Raw genomic sequence first — 14,345 nt, forward strand, 5'->3', positions numbered from 1 at the left:
CTTTGCACTTACTGAAATTTGGTGCAAATCTATTAAGTTTGTGTTTAGCCAATTGTGCCTAGTTTGTGTCTAGCTGTTGTGCTGAGTTTATTTCTGTTGCAGCCCTTGCAAGTGAACCTGTTGTGCCCCTCTGGCACAACAGTGATCCTATTGTGCAACTAGCCCAGGGGTCGCAGGGGAGTGAAGAATATCTCCCACACACTAGCAGAGGGTGGTTTTGAGCTGGGTTTAGGGAGTTCTGAGGGCACGGCAGAAGTTGTCACTCACTTGGTGGGTTTAGAAGATGGGCTCTGGAGATGTCCCCAGGGCACAGCAGATGCTCTCACTCATGCAATGTGTCTGGCTTTAGTCTGGAGGGTTCCAGCGGGTGTACGGGAGCTGGAAGCTCTCCCATACACTTGTAAAGCCTGGGCTTGAGCTGGATCTAGGGGGGTCTCAAATGCATGGCAGAAGTTATCACTCTCTTAGCGGGTTTGTGGGGGGGGCGCTCCGGAGGAGTCTCCAGGGTGCAGTAGATGTCTCACTCACCCGGGGTGCCTGGGTTTGGTCTGGAGATTTTCTGAGGGTGCATGGCAGCCAGAAGCTCTCTGATCAATTCTTTACTGTGCACATTCATAGGTATAAATTTGTTCCTTGAGACTCATTTTACTCTGTGTCACAGATTTTATGATGTTATGTTTTTATTGTTATTCAATGATAGAAAACTTCTAAATTCTGCATCGATTTCTTTTGTGATTCATTGATTATTAAACACTTTTTTACTTAATGATAGCTTTTTTGCATGATTTTTGACATAGAATCTTGCAAAGTTATCCATGTTGGCTTTGAATACACTATGTACCTGTAATGTACCACAGACCCATGGTAATGCACTTGGCTCAACCTCCCAAATGCTGGGATTATAATCTTGCATTACCATTCCCCACTTTGCATGTTTCTTTCCTGTTGAGTTTTACTTTCATTTCTGTATAATCTGATTGCATAAAGAAAATTATTCAAATTCTTCTGCATTTATTTATGTATGCTTTATTGTCTATGATAATGCTAATTTTCGAAAAAATTCCATTTGTTTTGAAAACATATTGTCTATTCTATTGTTATTAATGAATCAATCTATAGATATCTGTATGTCTATTTGTTCAAAGATGTTGTTAAATTCATATTTTGTTGAATTTTTAATTGGTCAGTTTATTTGTGAGAGTGGGACACTGAAATCCACCACTATGATTGTATTTGTGTTCATCTGTCCTTCTCTATTCCTCGTTTTTGATTTTAAGCATTTACGTATCAAAACTTGATCCATGCATAATTCAGATTCTCTTTGTATTAAGTTGTTTCTGCATTCCTATATGTCACGGCCATTTTATATATTCTGATAATTTCAGCTTGAAAGTACAACAGTTATACCAGCTTACTTTTGTGTTCCAGATGCATGTAGTATCATTTTCATTTACTTTGCTTTCATTTTTTGAACTTCATTTTGGATGAAATGTATCTCCTTAGATAATTTATGGTTGCATTTATGTTTTCTTTTACTTAATCTATCTCTTTGGGCATTTTTATAGAATATCTAAAACCACTGACATTGAGAGTTATCATTATGAGGTGTTACTGCAACTTATTGAATTAATATTTTGTTGTTGATTCCCTTATTTTTGTTTTTTGCTTAATTAGTCTCTCAGATGTATATTTACTTTGTAACCTTGGTGCTTTAGTCTCCCTGTCTCGGTCTAAAATTTACTTGAGTAGTTTTTGCAGGGTTGATTTAGTTGTCATGAATGTCTTTAATATCACTTTTCAATGAATAGACTGTGAATTCTCCATAAATTCAGAAGTCGAATTATGCTGGAAATAGAATTATAATTTGACAATTGTTTTCTTTTTGGATTTGAAAACTTTTATCAATATATGAAACATTAGCTTATAGAAATTGTAAGAGGAAACTTTGCAAATTTAGGGTAATAATTCTATATTCGATTCTAGTGTAACAGACATAGAGATCCTTAAGAATCACCATCAGAAAAGGACCTCTCCATGAAACTTCAAAACTAAAATTTCAACAAATATAAGCAATTATAAAAGCTATTAGAGGAAAAAAAGTATATAATATATAAAGTAAGCTTACTGACAAAATAGCACATGTGTAACCAAAACTTAACTTTTTTCTTAAATTTATATTTTAATCTTTTTATCTTTTTTCTTTTTTATCTTTTTAAGCTCACTAATCATCTTATATTTCTTCTTGATCTCTTCAAATATGTTGACTAGATTTTTCATTATTTGCTTGTAATTTCCTGTTTTTTATTATCAGAGATCAGTTTATGAGTGGGTAGGGGTTTTGACACATCTTGTCAGTTTTCATTCTCATATTTATGTTACTTTATGATGAAAGTCAAAGATCAGTTAGGGTGGACCCTGTGATGTGTCATTTTGTTTGGTTATGCTAGGATGTTTACAAACCTCTTGATAGCATACAACTTAAATTTCTTGGTACCAGGGATTGAACTAAAGACTGTCTGCTTGCCAGGCAGGTGCTTATGCCATTGAGCTATATCCCCATCTCTGAAACCTGATATTTAATGGTCTTCTTTGTGTCTAACCTCTCCTTTGGGTCTGATCCACAGCACAGCTCAGAGAGAAGGAAAGAACTACATTAATGTTCATGACACAAAGATAAATTATATTGACAAAAAGTAAACATCAATTATAGCAAAGAATTATGGACTTGTTTATTGTTTATTTTGTATCATTTTCCTTCACTATATTATTTTATTACATCTAAAATTCTTCTAATGGTGTTGTTAGGGTTTTCTATAAATAAGATTATATCAACTGTAAATGAAGATGATTTGATTTCTGGATTTCCCATTTGTACTTTCTTTTCATTTTCCAAAATTATCGCTTGAAATATCAAGTTCTATATTAAATATAAGTGGTAACAGTGGATGTTTTTTCAAAATGGAATAAGGACCTTTTCTTTTTTTCTTTTTTTTTTTTTTTTTTTGCTCCTTGAATGCCTTCAGGGCACTTTTGCATGGCTGGAGTGTTGTGGGGATCGAACTACAGCAAACTGAGTCTGCCAGCATTGTGGAAGCAGCCACTTAAAGAACGGAGCTAGGGCTAGCCCCCCCCCCTTCCCTTTTGGAAATACTGTCAACTCTGCTTGAGTTTCCTTTTCCATGCTGCCCTTCCTAGAGTCCTTGCTAGAGACATCATATTGCAGGGGGAAGGAAGCTTGGAGAAGCAAGGACTGAGTGTTGTTTTACAGATCACAACAGAACCTGAAAAGCTGAGCAGGAACAGGCTTCCCTGAAGTCTGGAGGAAGAGGAGGAGGGTCCTTGGGGTGTGATCTGGAAGGTTCTCTCTCCCTATCCCTCCCTCTCAGGGACAGGACTGAATAGACACAGGGTGTCTGGTCTTCTAGCGGGGACACTTTCCACAAAACCATGTCCACGGCCCAGAGGCACCTGAAGACTGTGAGAGTATTTAGGGAATACCCAGCCCCAACCCTATCCCTTCACCACAGACAGACATTTGAGTTGTTTATCCTTTGCTTGCTTACGATTGAAGATGACATTGCTGTAAACATCTAACATTTCAATATAAATGCATTTTCCTTAGGAAATACTTCATCAGAAACTACAGACAGTAATAACTAAAAGAAAGCTGGGTTCATTGACTCCTCAAGGGGAGGAACTTCTCATTTCCCAGAATCTGAGACCTCAGGCCAGGAATGCTGGGGTCTACGCTATGCGAGGGTGGGAGGAGCCCCGGGCTATAGCTCTGATGAAGGAATTGCCTGAGGATACGCAGAATCTGACTCAGAAATTTTGAGGTGGGGCTCAAGTTCTGGTTTTCTAGGAAGTTCTAGGGAATGCTGATTTTGCTGACAAAGAAGACTACACTCTTGAGGCAAGAGTTTGGGTAACCTTGCCTTTGTTGGCTATTCCTCTATAACAGCCTCATCTAAAAGACCCAGAATGTTTTAGATTCAGCTCCAAAGATTTTCCTGGACTTGCGGCTGGCTGGGTTGGGCAGCTCTCTTCCACTGGGCTCAGCACTCATCCTACTGTGTTAACTTGCGTGTCCTTCTCTCTTTCCAAGGACAAGAGCCAGTCTTCTTCCTCACTTTATTCTGAGCATCTGGCAAAATCCTGTTGTGGTTTGGGTAAGTGAGTGGGTGGATGGATGGGTGAATTAATCGAGGTAGGAGGAGAGGGGAGAAGGAAGTAATGCGTTAGGGCAAGCGTAGTGAGTAACTAGATTTGGCCTTGAGATTGTTATCATGTGGTTAGGGTTCACTGAGCTCCCCCAAAACACAGAGTCAGTGACCCTCCTCTGATCCTTGACGGCTCTTTCCAGGCCCCCCAAAATGCTGACACTGAACCAAGAATGAACCCAGATAAGTGAATAAGATCCAGGAAGCTTAGAGGTCCCTCACAGGGTGGCTCTAATAAGTACCAGAAAACAAAAAGCAGGTGTTGGCAATCTTTCTCCTGCTCCAAGAGTTATTTACACAAGTTTCCAAAGCAATCCCCTTCATCGTCTGACACGCCTATCACACGGCTGTCTGGAGAGAATGTCTGGAGTTAGCACGGTGGATTATAGACTGAGTCCTTGAGGCTGAGCATAGTGAGTGCCCTTCCCTTCCCCCACTCCAAGGCCACAGGCACAGAGCCCAATCCCAACCCCTAGTGCTTGGGGTCCTGCTGGTCCTCACAATAAAAGCACGAGCTGAGGTCAATGCAAACCTATCCCTCCTATTTGAGGTGAAAGGTGGCGCTATGGCTTAAGTCTAGGTCTCCCCCTAAATCCTCATACACTCATAGGCAGGGCTGTGGGGAGGTGAATGGACCAGGTAGGGGTGACACTGATTAGTGTGGGTTAGTCTACGGTGGAGCTTATTGAGGAACATGAGGTTGGGAATGAAGCTGGTACAGGAGGGTCACAGAGGTGTGATCTGGAAGGGTCTCTCTCCCACGCCTCCCTTGATCTCTCTCCCTGCCTGCTTCCTGGAGCTGTTTCTCCTCGGCCCCACCACCTAGCCTTGGGAGCCAGCCCACTGTGAACTGAAACTGTCATAAAAATAGATCTCTCTTCCTTTAACTTGTGGGGGCTGGGTATTTTGTCCTAGCAATGAGAAAGTAGCTAAGACAGGTCGAGTTAGAGTTGTAGAGCAGTGAACTTGAGCTTGGACATCTAACAAACCCAAGAATAGTGCACAGATGTCTCAATCATTTCCAACTGTGCTATATTTTTCCAAAAAAAAATTTTTTTTATTCCAGAAGAATTTCAAATTTACAGAAAAATCGCAAGAAAGGAAATGCCCATGTAGCCTTTGCCCAAATTCACCCACTTTTAGCAGTATGTCATATTTGCAATCTCCTCTCTCTCTTGTTCAGTACCTCTGTTAGAAGACGCCAATATTCATTGAAATTAAGAAAGTGATTCCAGTGCTGTATAGCTCAGTGATACAGTGCCTGCCTGGCAAGCGCAAGACCCTAAGTTTGATTCCTGGTATGAAAAAATAAAAATTTTAAAAATTTGTTTGAGGGACCAGGGAGATGGCTCAGTAGGATAAGCACTTACCTGGTCAAGCACAAGGGCCTGAGTTCAACCCCCGGTTCAGAAAAAAAAATGCTTGAAAATCGCAAAACTAAATGTAGAAGAAAGAGAAGTAAAGTGAAGTGGAACTATAGTCTGGTAACATTTATGCTTCAGAAGTTATGAAAACAATATTGCACTAAGATTTTGGGTTACCCTGTAATGAAATAATATACCATTTTTGGAACCATTTGAGAGTGTATATATACTGTTTCATATAACATATATTTTTGTATCTCAGTTCATAAGGGTATTTTGCAGAAATTCACTGAAGTTTCAGAAAATGTAACAATGATAGAATATATACCATATATATTTCAATTGTACCAACAATATCCTTTAACATTTGTTTCTTCAGTATCTGGAATAATTACAGGGTGCATTTATTTCTGTGTATATTCAGTATATTCTGTGTATATGTCCTAGTTGGACATATTCAGTATTGTGTTTTCCTTTGCTGAATTAATTTTATTTTGAACTTGTAAAGCATTAACAAATTTCCCAAATTAAAACTATGTAAAAAGAAGTACTCAGAAAAATGTTCCCCCTCCCTTATCCTCTACCCATTCCTTCCACACCTTGTAGGTAACCAATTTTATTATCTCCTTGCTTACTGCTCCTGGTTTTCTTTGCAAAAGTACAAAGCAAGTAAAAAGCTAGAGATATGTGGACTTTCTTGCTCCTTTTTCACACAGAAGGTAGCGTCCTGTATGTACACTCTTTCACTTTGCTTTGTTCCTGGCAGTCATTCCATATCCATTCATGGAGATGTTCCTCATGCTTTCACACTCACTTATCACGATAGATTATTTGCGGTTCCTCCCAGACACAAATCACTTGCTGCTCCTCTTGACGATAGGAGGAGCCTACATCCACTTCCCTTGAACGTGGCGCAGCCTCGTGAATTGCTATGAGTGATAGCATGAGAGGTTCTGGGACATCCAAATTTTGCATCTGTTTTGCATGTTTCTAATTTTTGTTTTAGCATTTTTTTAAATTAGTGAAGTGTCTTAAGATGAATATTGTGAAGAAGCTCAGGAGACATTCTTGGATGATGGGCAGCCATGTGCCTAGTGGTTTTGGAGAACAAGAGGCTGTCTGTGTGCTAGTGGACTGCCTAGTTGGACATATTCAGCTAAGCGGGCTCCTTCTATATCCCACTCAACTGATCCCACTCCACTCACAGGACCAAGGAGACTATTCAATTGCAGTTTACTCCAATGATACCTGAGATGGTCCATAACAAGGCAGTTCCATCACTTCCACAATATCCTCTTCATTAGAAGCAAGTTGCTAGGTCTACCTTGCACTCAGATGTGGTATGACACACAAGGACATGAATACCAGGAGGTGGGGGAAAAGTGGACAATCTTAAAGACTCCTGTTCACTAGCCTTTTATCTATGATAAATACTTTCCCAATTTAATTAGTAAATGAGCTTAAAGTAAATTGACATCTTGGCAAAGTTGAGGATTTTGAAACAAGAACAGATATATTTTTCCACTTGTGTAAGTCTATCTTTGTGTCTTTTAGGTGCATTTCATAGTTTTCTTCAAATGTTTTTTTAAACATTTCTAGTTTAAAATTATGTAATCTTAAACAAGTTATTTCACCTTTCTAAATCTCATGTTTTTCAGCCATTAAAAAAAAGATCACATCTTTCTGAATAATCGCTATGAAAAATAAATGAAGTAAATTGCAAAGTAAGTGCTGTATAAATCCAACTTTCCTCAATCCTTTCCTTTACAATCCTGCTTGCTCTTTGGGAGAGAGAGGGAGAGATAATTTGCCACAGATGCCTAAGGAGGATACTGTCTAGGTCCATCAGCAAGTCTATTGATAGGATGGTGCTCACCATGTACCTGGGCTAAGCCAGTTGTGGGGTACAAGGGTGTGAATATCAAACATGATCCCTACTCTCGCAGAGCTTCTGGTTGGTGACTGTTCAACATCTATCATATGAAATTTCACAAAAAGGAAATGTAAAGCCAGATTCTGAAATTTATCATATGCTAAAATAGGAAAATGAAAGCTTTCAATACTAGATCACAATTTGGTCATCATGGGACCTGGGTCAGCAGGTAGTGGGCTGGGTCTGGACACATAGAAGCCAGGTTCTGGTGATGAGGTCTTCTCCAGCACAGCCCACTGTCATTCAGCTTTCCAGCTGTATCTCTAGTCATGCTGTGCAGGTGTTAGGGCTGCACTTGTTCAGCTGGCCACCTAAGACACAGATGGGAATAGCACATTTCTAAGAAAGACCTAAGAGCACCGGGTCATTATGCCAGAGCTCAACCTACAAAGAGGAAAACTTAACAAAACCATACTAATATAGTATGATGTGGGTGGAAGGAGACAAATCAGAGTCTCTCCAGAACAGTGCTTTTTTATTTTATTTTATTTTTGGCAGAACCAGGGATTGAACTCAGGCCCTTGCGCTTGCCAGGCCAGTGCTTATTCTACTGAGCCATCTCCCCGGCCCCCAGTGTTTTTTTAAAAAATAAACAAACACAATAATCTACTGTCTGTTGTTCATTCATTGAGCTTTTCCTCCCAAACACGAGCTTACTGGTGTGTTCCCATGGGCTCTACAGAAGAGACTGCTCATGGCTACCATCAGTCCTCTCCTTCCTCTGTACTAACAAGACCCCAACCTTAGCTGAGCAAATAACCTAGTGTTTGTTGTAGCTGTCACAGCCAGTGCTGCCCAATAGAGTCAGTGTAAGTACTCTGTCCAACTTCTAGAGAATAACCTGAGAGGGCATCAGTGTCACTTTGTCCTAATTCTTTGTGCCTTTGGTTAGAAAATAGGGGTGAAAACTTGAGCTGCAGGAGATATTAGGAATGAGTAGGTCAGGCCAAGTACCATGATGAACAGGATAAAAGAAATGATATGTGCTCCAAGCCTTTCTGGACAGTTTTCAGATATTTTGGGTAAGATTGTCCTCCACTATTTATAAATTACTGTTTGTTTTAAATAAGGGTATCTTGGACAGTGGTAGGAAAAGTCCCATCACTCTCAGTTCCTTCCCACCAGGGCAGCAGTTGTTTCTGCCTGCACGGCTTCCTTATTTTCCTTATTCTAATACCTGCTCTTCAAATTCCCTCTGTGAAGTGAGTCCTTTGCCCAGCCTTAGTGTAACTGCCCATTGAGATGCATCACCTGCCCCTTAGCTGGACCACATGAACTCTGAGTTTGAATTTGAATGGAATATGAATTTTGAACATTATCACTCTAGCACCAAGAATGTCAGAGTAACCATGTCCTGGAGGTGGGTACTGAAGAACAGCTTCCTACCAAAGAGTGTTAATCAAGAGATATAGAAAGGAGGCTGTGAATAGAAAAGCATCATTTTATAACTACTGTAATGCTAGATTCAAGCAAGAATCATCAGTGGAGAGCTGGCCAGATAGCTCAGTGGCCAGAAGCACTTGCTTAGACAGGTGCAGGTACCAGGGTTTGTTCCCCCACATGCTGAGAAGACCCCACCCCCAGGGCTTGCTGAGATGGTGACTGAGACTAGGCGTGGTAGCCCATGCCTGTAATCTCAGTGCTTGGGAGGCTGACGACAGTAGGATCACTACGAATCTGATCTGTGTAGTGAGAGCCTGTAGACCCTGTACTAACTACACTGGAAAAAAAAAAGAATCATCAGTGGATACTAAAGCCACAGTGGGAGAAATGCTGGGGAGCAGAATATCCACACAGTCTTGGAGAGCCACTCTCTGGTGGATTCCTTCTCAGTCACAAAGGGGACGTCTCCACAATGGCAGTGTGGTGGGCACTTCTTAATCAGACCAGACAAATGTCAGTGAGAGGCCACCCTGTTTCCTGAGTTCGGGCTCAGGGAAGCAGCAGTGCCACCTATGCAGTGTGCACACCAACACAGACTTGTCTCGGTCCACTTGAAATACCAAGGGGGACTCTTCTAGATGAAGGAAGACAAAAAATATTAGCTCAGATATCCGAACCTTGATTTGACCTTTGGCTAACACAACAGCTGTAAAAGATAGTTTGGGGCAGCTGGGGAAATTGAACAGGGTGTAGTGTGAGTTTCCAGGGTGGTGACATGAAGAAGGCTTTCTTCTTTGTTAGGAGATCCATGCTGTGGGCAAAATACTGATATCTATAATGAATATTCAAATGGTTCATCAAAAATATTAAAATGGATGGGATATGTACATAGAGGTATATCTCATTTAATAGGACTGCTTGAAGGACATGAGCAAATGATATGGTTCTTGTAACTTTTCTTTTTTTTTTTGTGGTGGAACTGGGGATTGGACTCAGGCCCTTGTGCTTGCCAGGGAAACGCTTATTCCACAGAGCCATCTCCCGGCCCCAACTTTTCTGTAATTTACAATTTTTCCAAATAAAAACTTGGAGGAAAAAATATTTTATATTTTTGTGTTTATGAATTACAGTATGAAGACTGTAGAGTTCATCTGTGTCATAGACCTGGAGCTCCAGTTTCCAAAGAGCTTATGGGTGGCCAGGCTATGACAAGAGCAGGGAGGCCTATGCTCTCTGGGGGGCACTAGCTGATGTGGGCAATGAGGCTGTGCCCCCTCCAGGCCTGTTTCCTCCCATGTTCCCTCCTCTGCTTTCTAGCATGCTACACTCTACTTCTCCTCTGCCAGCCACTTCTGTCCCCACCCCAGGACCCCAATGCCTACTGGCTTTGTGGTCTGGCGTGTCACCCTGGGTCCTTGCCCAGCTGCCACTCTTCGCTGAGAAGCCACCCCCACCCTCAAGGCCCTTCCTCACCTCTGTAGTGCCCACTCTGTCCCCACACTGCCTGCATTACCAGCTAGAAGTCCCACTTATCTGTCTTCTATACTCAGGGCTCTCCAGAGAAACAGAATGAGAGGGAACTACATACAATGTTACATATATTACATATATTATCATGTAGGTTATGATATATATACATGTATAATGAGCAATCTAGTCCATATTTTGTGTATGTCTATAATGTGAGGAATTGACTCATATCATGCCATGGAGACTGGAAAGTCATGCAGTCTGCCATCTGTGAGCAGGAGGCCCAGGAGACGCAGGAGTACCATTCAGTCTGAGTCTAAAGGCTTGTGTAATGGTTGGTTGATTGTGTCAACTTTAGAAGTCTAGAAGCTTAACTAACTGAGCCAGCAATTCTACACCTTAGCGCGTAGAGGGCCCAGCCACGGGCAGCTGTCAGCTGGACAGTCTAAAGGGGAAATGAGGAAAGACAGACTTGCTTCTGTTTGGAGGAGCTCCAGTCTTTGTCTTCAGCATGGACACCATCTCCTGGCTTCTAGGGCAGACTCTGGCTTCCACTTCATATCTTTCAGCCTTCCAGGATAGACTCTTCAGCCCTCTATTGCAGACCCATTGGCTTCCTAATATGGACTCACGTGGGACACTGCAGTGAGCTCCAGATCTTGAACTGAAGCTTTCAGTCTCTATTGTGCCGTTCCCTCTACACTCTTCCTCATCCAACTCTGTGGGTGGCAAGCTTGTCATTTTTTACACATTTGTGTATCTTGTGTTACATCTGTTTCTCCAGGAAAATCTTGGCTGATAACAGCCTGGAACCAGGGGAGCGTTGATGTGTAAACCCAATGAGAAGCAGAAGAGGAGATGAGGTGTCCCAGCGCCCTCTGTCTTTTGTTTTGTCCATGTGCTCAGTGGGTTAGCTGTAACTGTCTCATGCTGGGAAGGTGTCTACTGAGTCAATTTCAGAAACAGCCTCAAAGATATACCACAAATAGTGTTTCACCCCACAGCCTAGTCAAGGTGACAGAAAGTGAACCAACCCAGAAACAAAAGTCACAGAAACTGTCTGGTTCACATAAGTATCCCAGCCTGTTGGTCAACACTGATCCTGTGCTGGGCAGCAGGACACTGAGAGAATGAGGCACATGGGGCTACTGCTATCACAGTGCTCACACTCTAGCTGTATGAGAAGCAAGACCTGAGCAAGTATCCAAGAAGTTGATGAGTTAGGACATAGAAGGCGCTAACAGAGTTGTAGGCTGCACTTATGCTGGAGGCTGACAGGATGGTTTGCAGCCAACTCTGGGCAAAATGACTGCCCTGGGGCCTCCACAATGAAGGATTACATTTCCTCAAAGCTCCTCTCTACTGCAGGGTACAGCATGTTGGGCTTCTACATCTGTAGTCCATAGAACTACTCTCCAACATCATTTACCATGTTCCCAACGGCCCGACTCACAGGTCACTTCTAAGATCTTTTCTTAGGCCGCTGGGTATTTTTTTTTTGTGGAACCGGGGATTGAACCCAGGCCCTTGCGCTTGCCAGGAAAGCACTTATTCCACTGAGCCATCTCCCCAGCCCCTCATTTCTAAGATCTTTTCTTAGTTGACTTTTTCTCTGTGACATCTGTGAATTGATGGTCCTTTGTCAAGATGTTTTCCCTTCTCAGTTACTTTGACACATTCTTCTAATTCTCAGCATTTCCACATTCTTGACAAGTGTAGGACACTTCCCTTTACAATTTCATTGTGTCCTACCACTTGATTCTCACAAAAATCCGGTAAGCTATGTGCTATGTTCCCCATGTTATTAAAGAAGCAGAGGCACAGAAGTTAACTACGTTGCCCAGGCTAATGGGGTCTGGACTCAAGGGCACACTCATCTGCAGCCTACAACTGTGGCTTTAGATGGCCCCGTGCAGTGGTGGCGTCTGGTCTCTCCAGCCTTTTCTCAGGTCCTTCCTCATTGTTTTCCCTGGTGGCACAGCTTCTCAGCTGGCTCCAGACACTCAGGGTTCAGAGAGACTCTACACATGCTGAGGTCCCTTCTTCCTGTATACCTCCAATCCATTCTTCCCCCATCCCCAGGGTGTGGAGACCACCAGAGAGACCACTGCCTCACTTATGTTTAAATCTTAGTCAGTGTTGCTCAACTTCCAAAGGAGCACAAGTCCTCACTGGAGACAGCAAGTGCTCTGGGTCTTGTGTGCCTCATCCTGTCTTCTCTCTTTCACCCCTTTTGCCACATTTTTATCCCTCTAATACAGACCAGTCTGGGTACACTTTTCTCAGTTCAGTGCTTGCTGCCCTCCATCTCAAGGCTGCTGGCCTTCTTTCATCCTGTCTCCGGTGGACATCCACACTTCCTTTAAGCCTCAGCTCAGACCAGTCATGAGTTGGTCCTACTCTCATCTCAGTCCAGAAGGTGCTGCTTCTACCAGCCTCCCTCCAGTATAAAGGACCCCAGTACTTCTTTTCTTTCTGTAAAGGCAGCTAAAACTTTCTGCTCTTAAATGTTTTTCCCCCACGATCTGTGAACTTCCTGGTGTGGGATGGTGTCTGACTCATTCCAGCGGAGAGAACAATCAGTGACAGAGGTGGTACTTCTAGTTTGTGAACAAGAGAAGAAAAGGTAAAGCCTACAGGTTCAATAATGGCAACACCAATGACAACAGCAAAGCTACTGGTGACAAGCATTTATGGAGAATTTATTCTGTGTCAAGCATTGTGCTAATCACTTTTACCCAAATTTCTAAATTCCCAGAAGCCTCGTGGGGCATTAGCTCCTCATAACAGACAGTCGGTACGGAGCTTCTACCAGGCACCTACGCATTTTGCATGCAGCCACTCAGTCACCTTCACAGCTGCTGTGCATATAATATTACTGTGATTATTTTCTCCTTACTAGTGATGACATGGGCCTTATCCTAATGGAAGAAATGTTGCTCATGTAAGGTCACACGTCCAGTAAGTGAAGGAGCCAGGATTTGTCTGCCTAGTGTCAGCTGATAGCTACTAAACTTCACTACTCTATACCTCCCACTGGCCTGTCAAAATGTAGAATGATTGTAACTGCAGTGAATAGTTTGGAAGGCTCAGGAGTCATAGCAAATAGTTCTACTGCCATGTACACTTGGGGAGGGAGAACGTAATGCACCTATGCACACACAGTCCCTCAGAGTTGCCTGCTTCTAAACTCCAGTGCCATGACAACACAGTTTTGGTTGTCCCAGTTGGGACAGGTGATACGATAAAACATCTTAGCATGAATTCATAAGACTACATGAACGGGAGTGCTTTGAAAAAGCCATTTGTTCTGGATTCCTAAGTTGTAACTCTCTAGGAAAAGGAGCTTGAAATTCTGACAATAGACTTAAACATTGCCTGCTCCTATCCCTGCCAGAGGCTGGGGATTGCAGGAACTTGGCCCGAGGCTTTGGGCCCAAGGCCCTTTGAAATACAGGCTAACGCAGACCCTAAGAGGTCCATGCTCTGTGCATGTGTCCAGCCTGTTTGCTGGAACATGAGTGAACTTGGGAGTTAGAAACAGCCTTCAGGGCCAGCCAAATAGTTTAGTGGATTAAAGCACCTGCAAGCAAGCGCAGGGGCCAGGTGTTTGATCCAGGCCTGCTGTGCTGGCCCCACCCGTGGGGTACCTTGAGATGGCAATTGAGGCTGGGTATGGTGGCACGCACCTGTAATCCCAGCACTTGGGAGGCTGTAAGCAGAAGAATCACTATGAGTCCAATCTAGTAGTGAGATCCTGAACACCTTGTAGACCCTTCCCTAAAATACAGAAGAAAAGAAGAAGAAAGAAGGAAGAAGAAGAAGAAGAAGAAGAAGAAGAAGAAGAAGAAGAAGAAGAAGAAGAAGAAGAAGAAGAAGAAGAAGAAGAAGAAGAAAGAAGAAGAAGAAGAAAGAAGAAGAAGAAGAAGAAGAAGAAGAAGAAGAAGAAGAAGAAGAAGAAGAAGAAGAAGAAGA

The 14,345-nt window shown here is 42.4% G+C and overlaps 1 long non-coding RNA gene across 1 annotated transcript in view; it reads left to right on the top strand.

Annotated features, from left to right (window-relative positions):
• LOC111812978 overlaps window positions 1-14,345 on the top strand; it is a 23,301-nt gene that overhangs the window by 982 nt on the left and 7,974 nt on the right. The window lies entirely within an intron of this gene.

Source organism: Octodon degus, unplaced genomic scaffold (assembly GCF_000260255.1).
Source record: "Octodon degus isolate 3935 unplaced genomic scaffold, OctDeg1.0 scaffold00156, whole genome shotgun sequence".
In the NCBI taxonomy this organism is placed as follows: Eukaryota; Metazoa; Chordata; class Mammalia; order Rodentia; family Octodontidae; genus Octodon; species Octodon degus.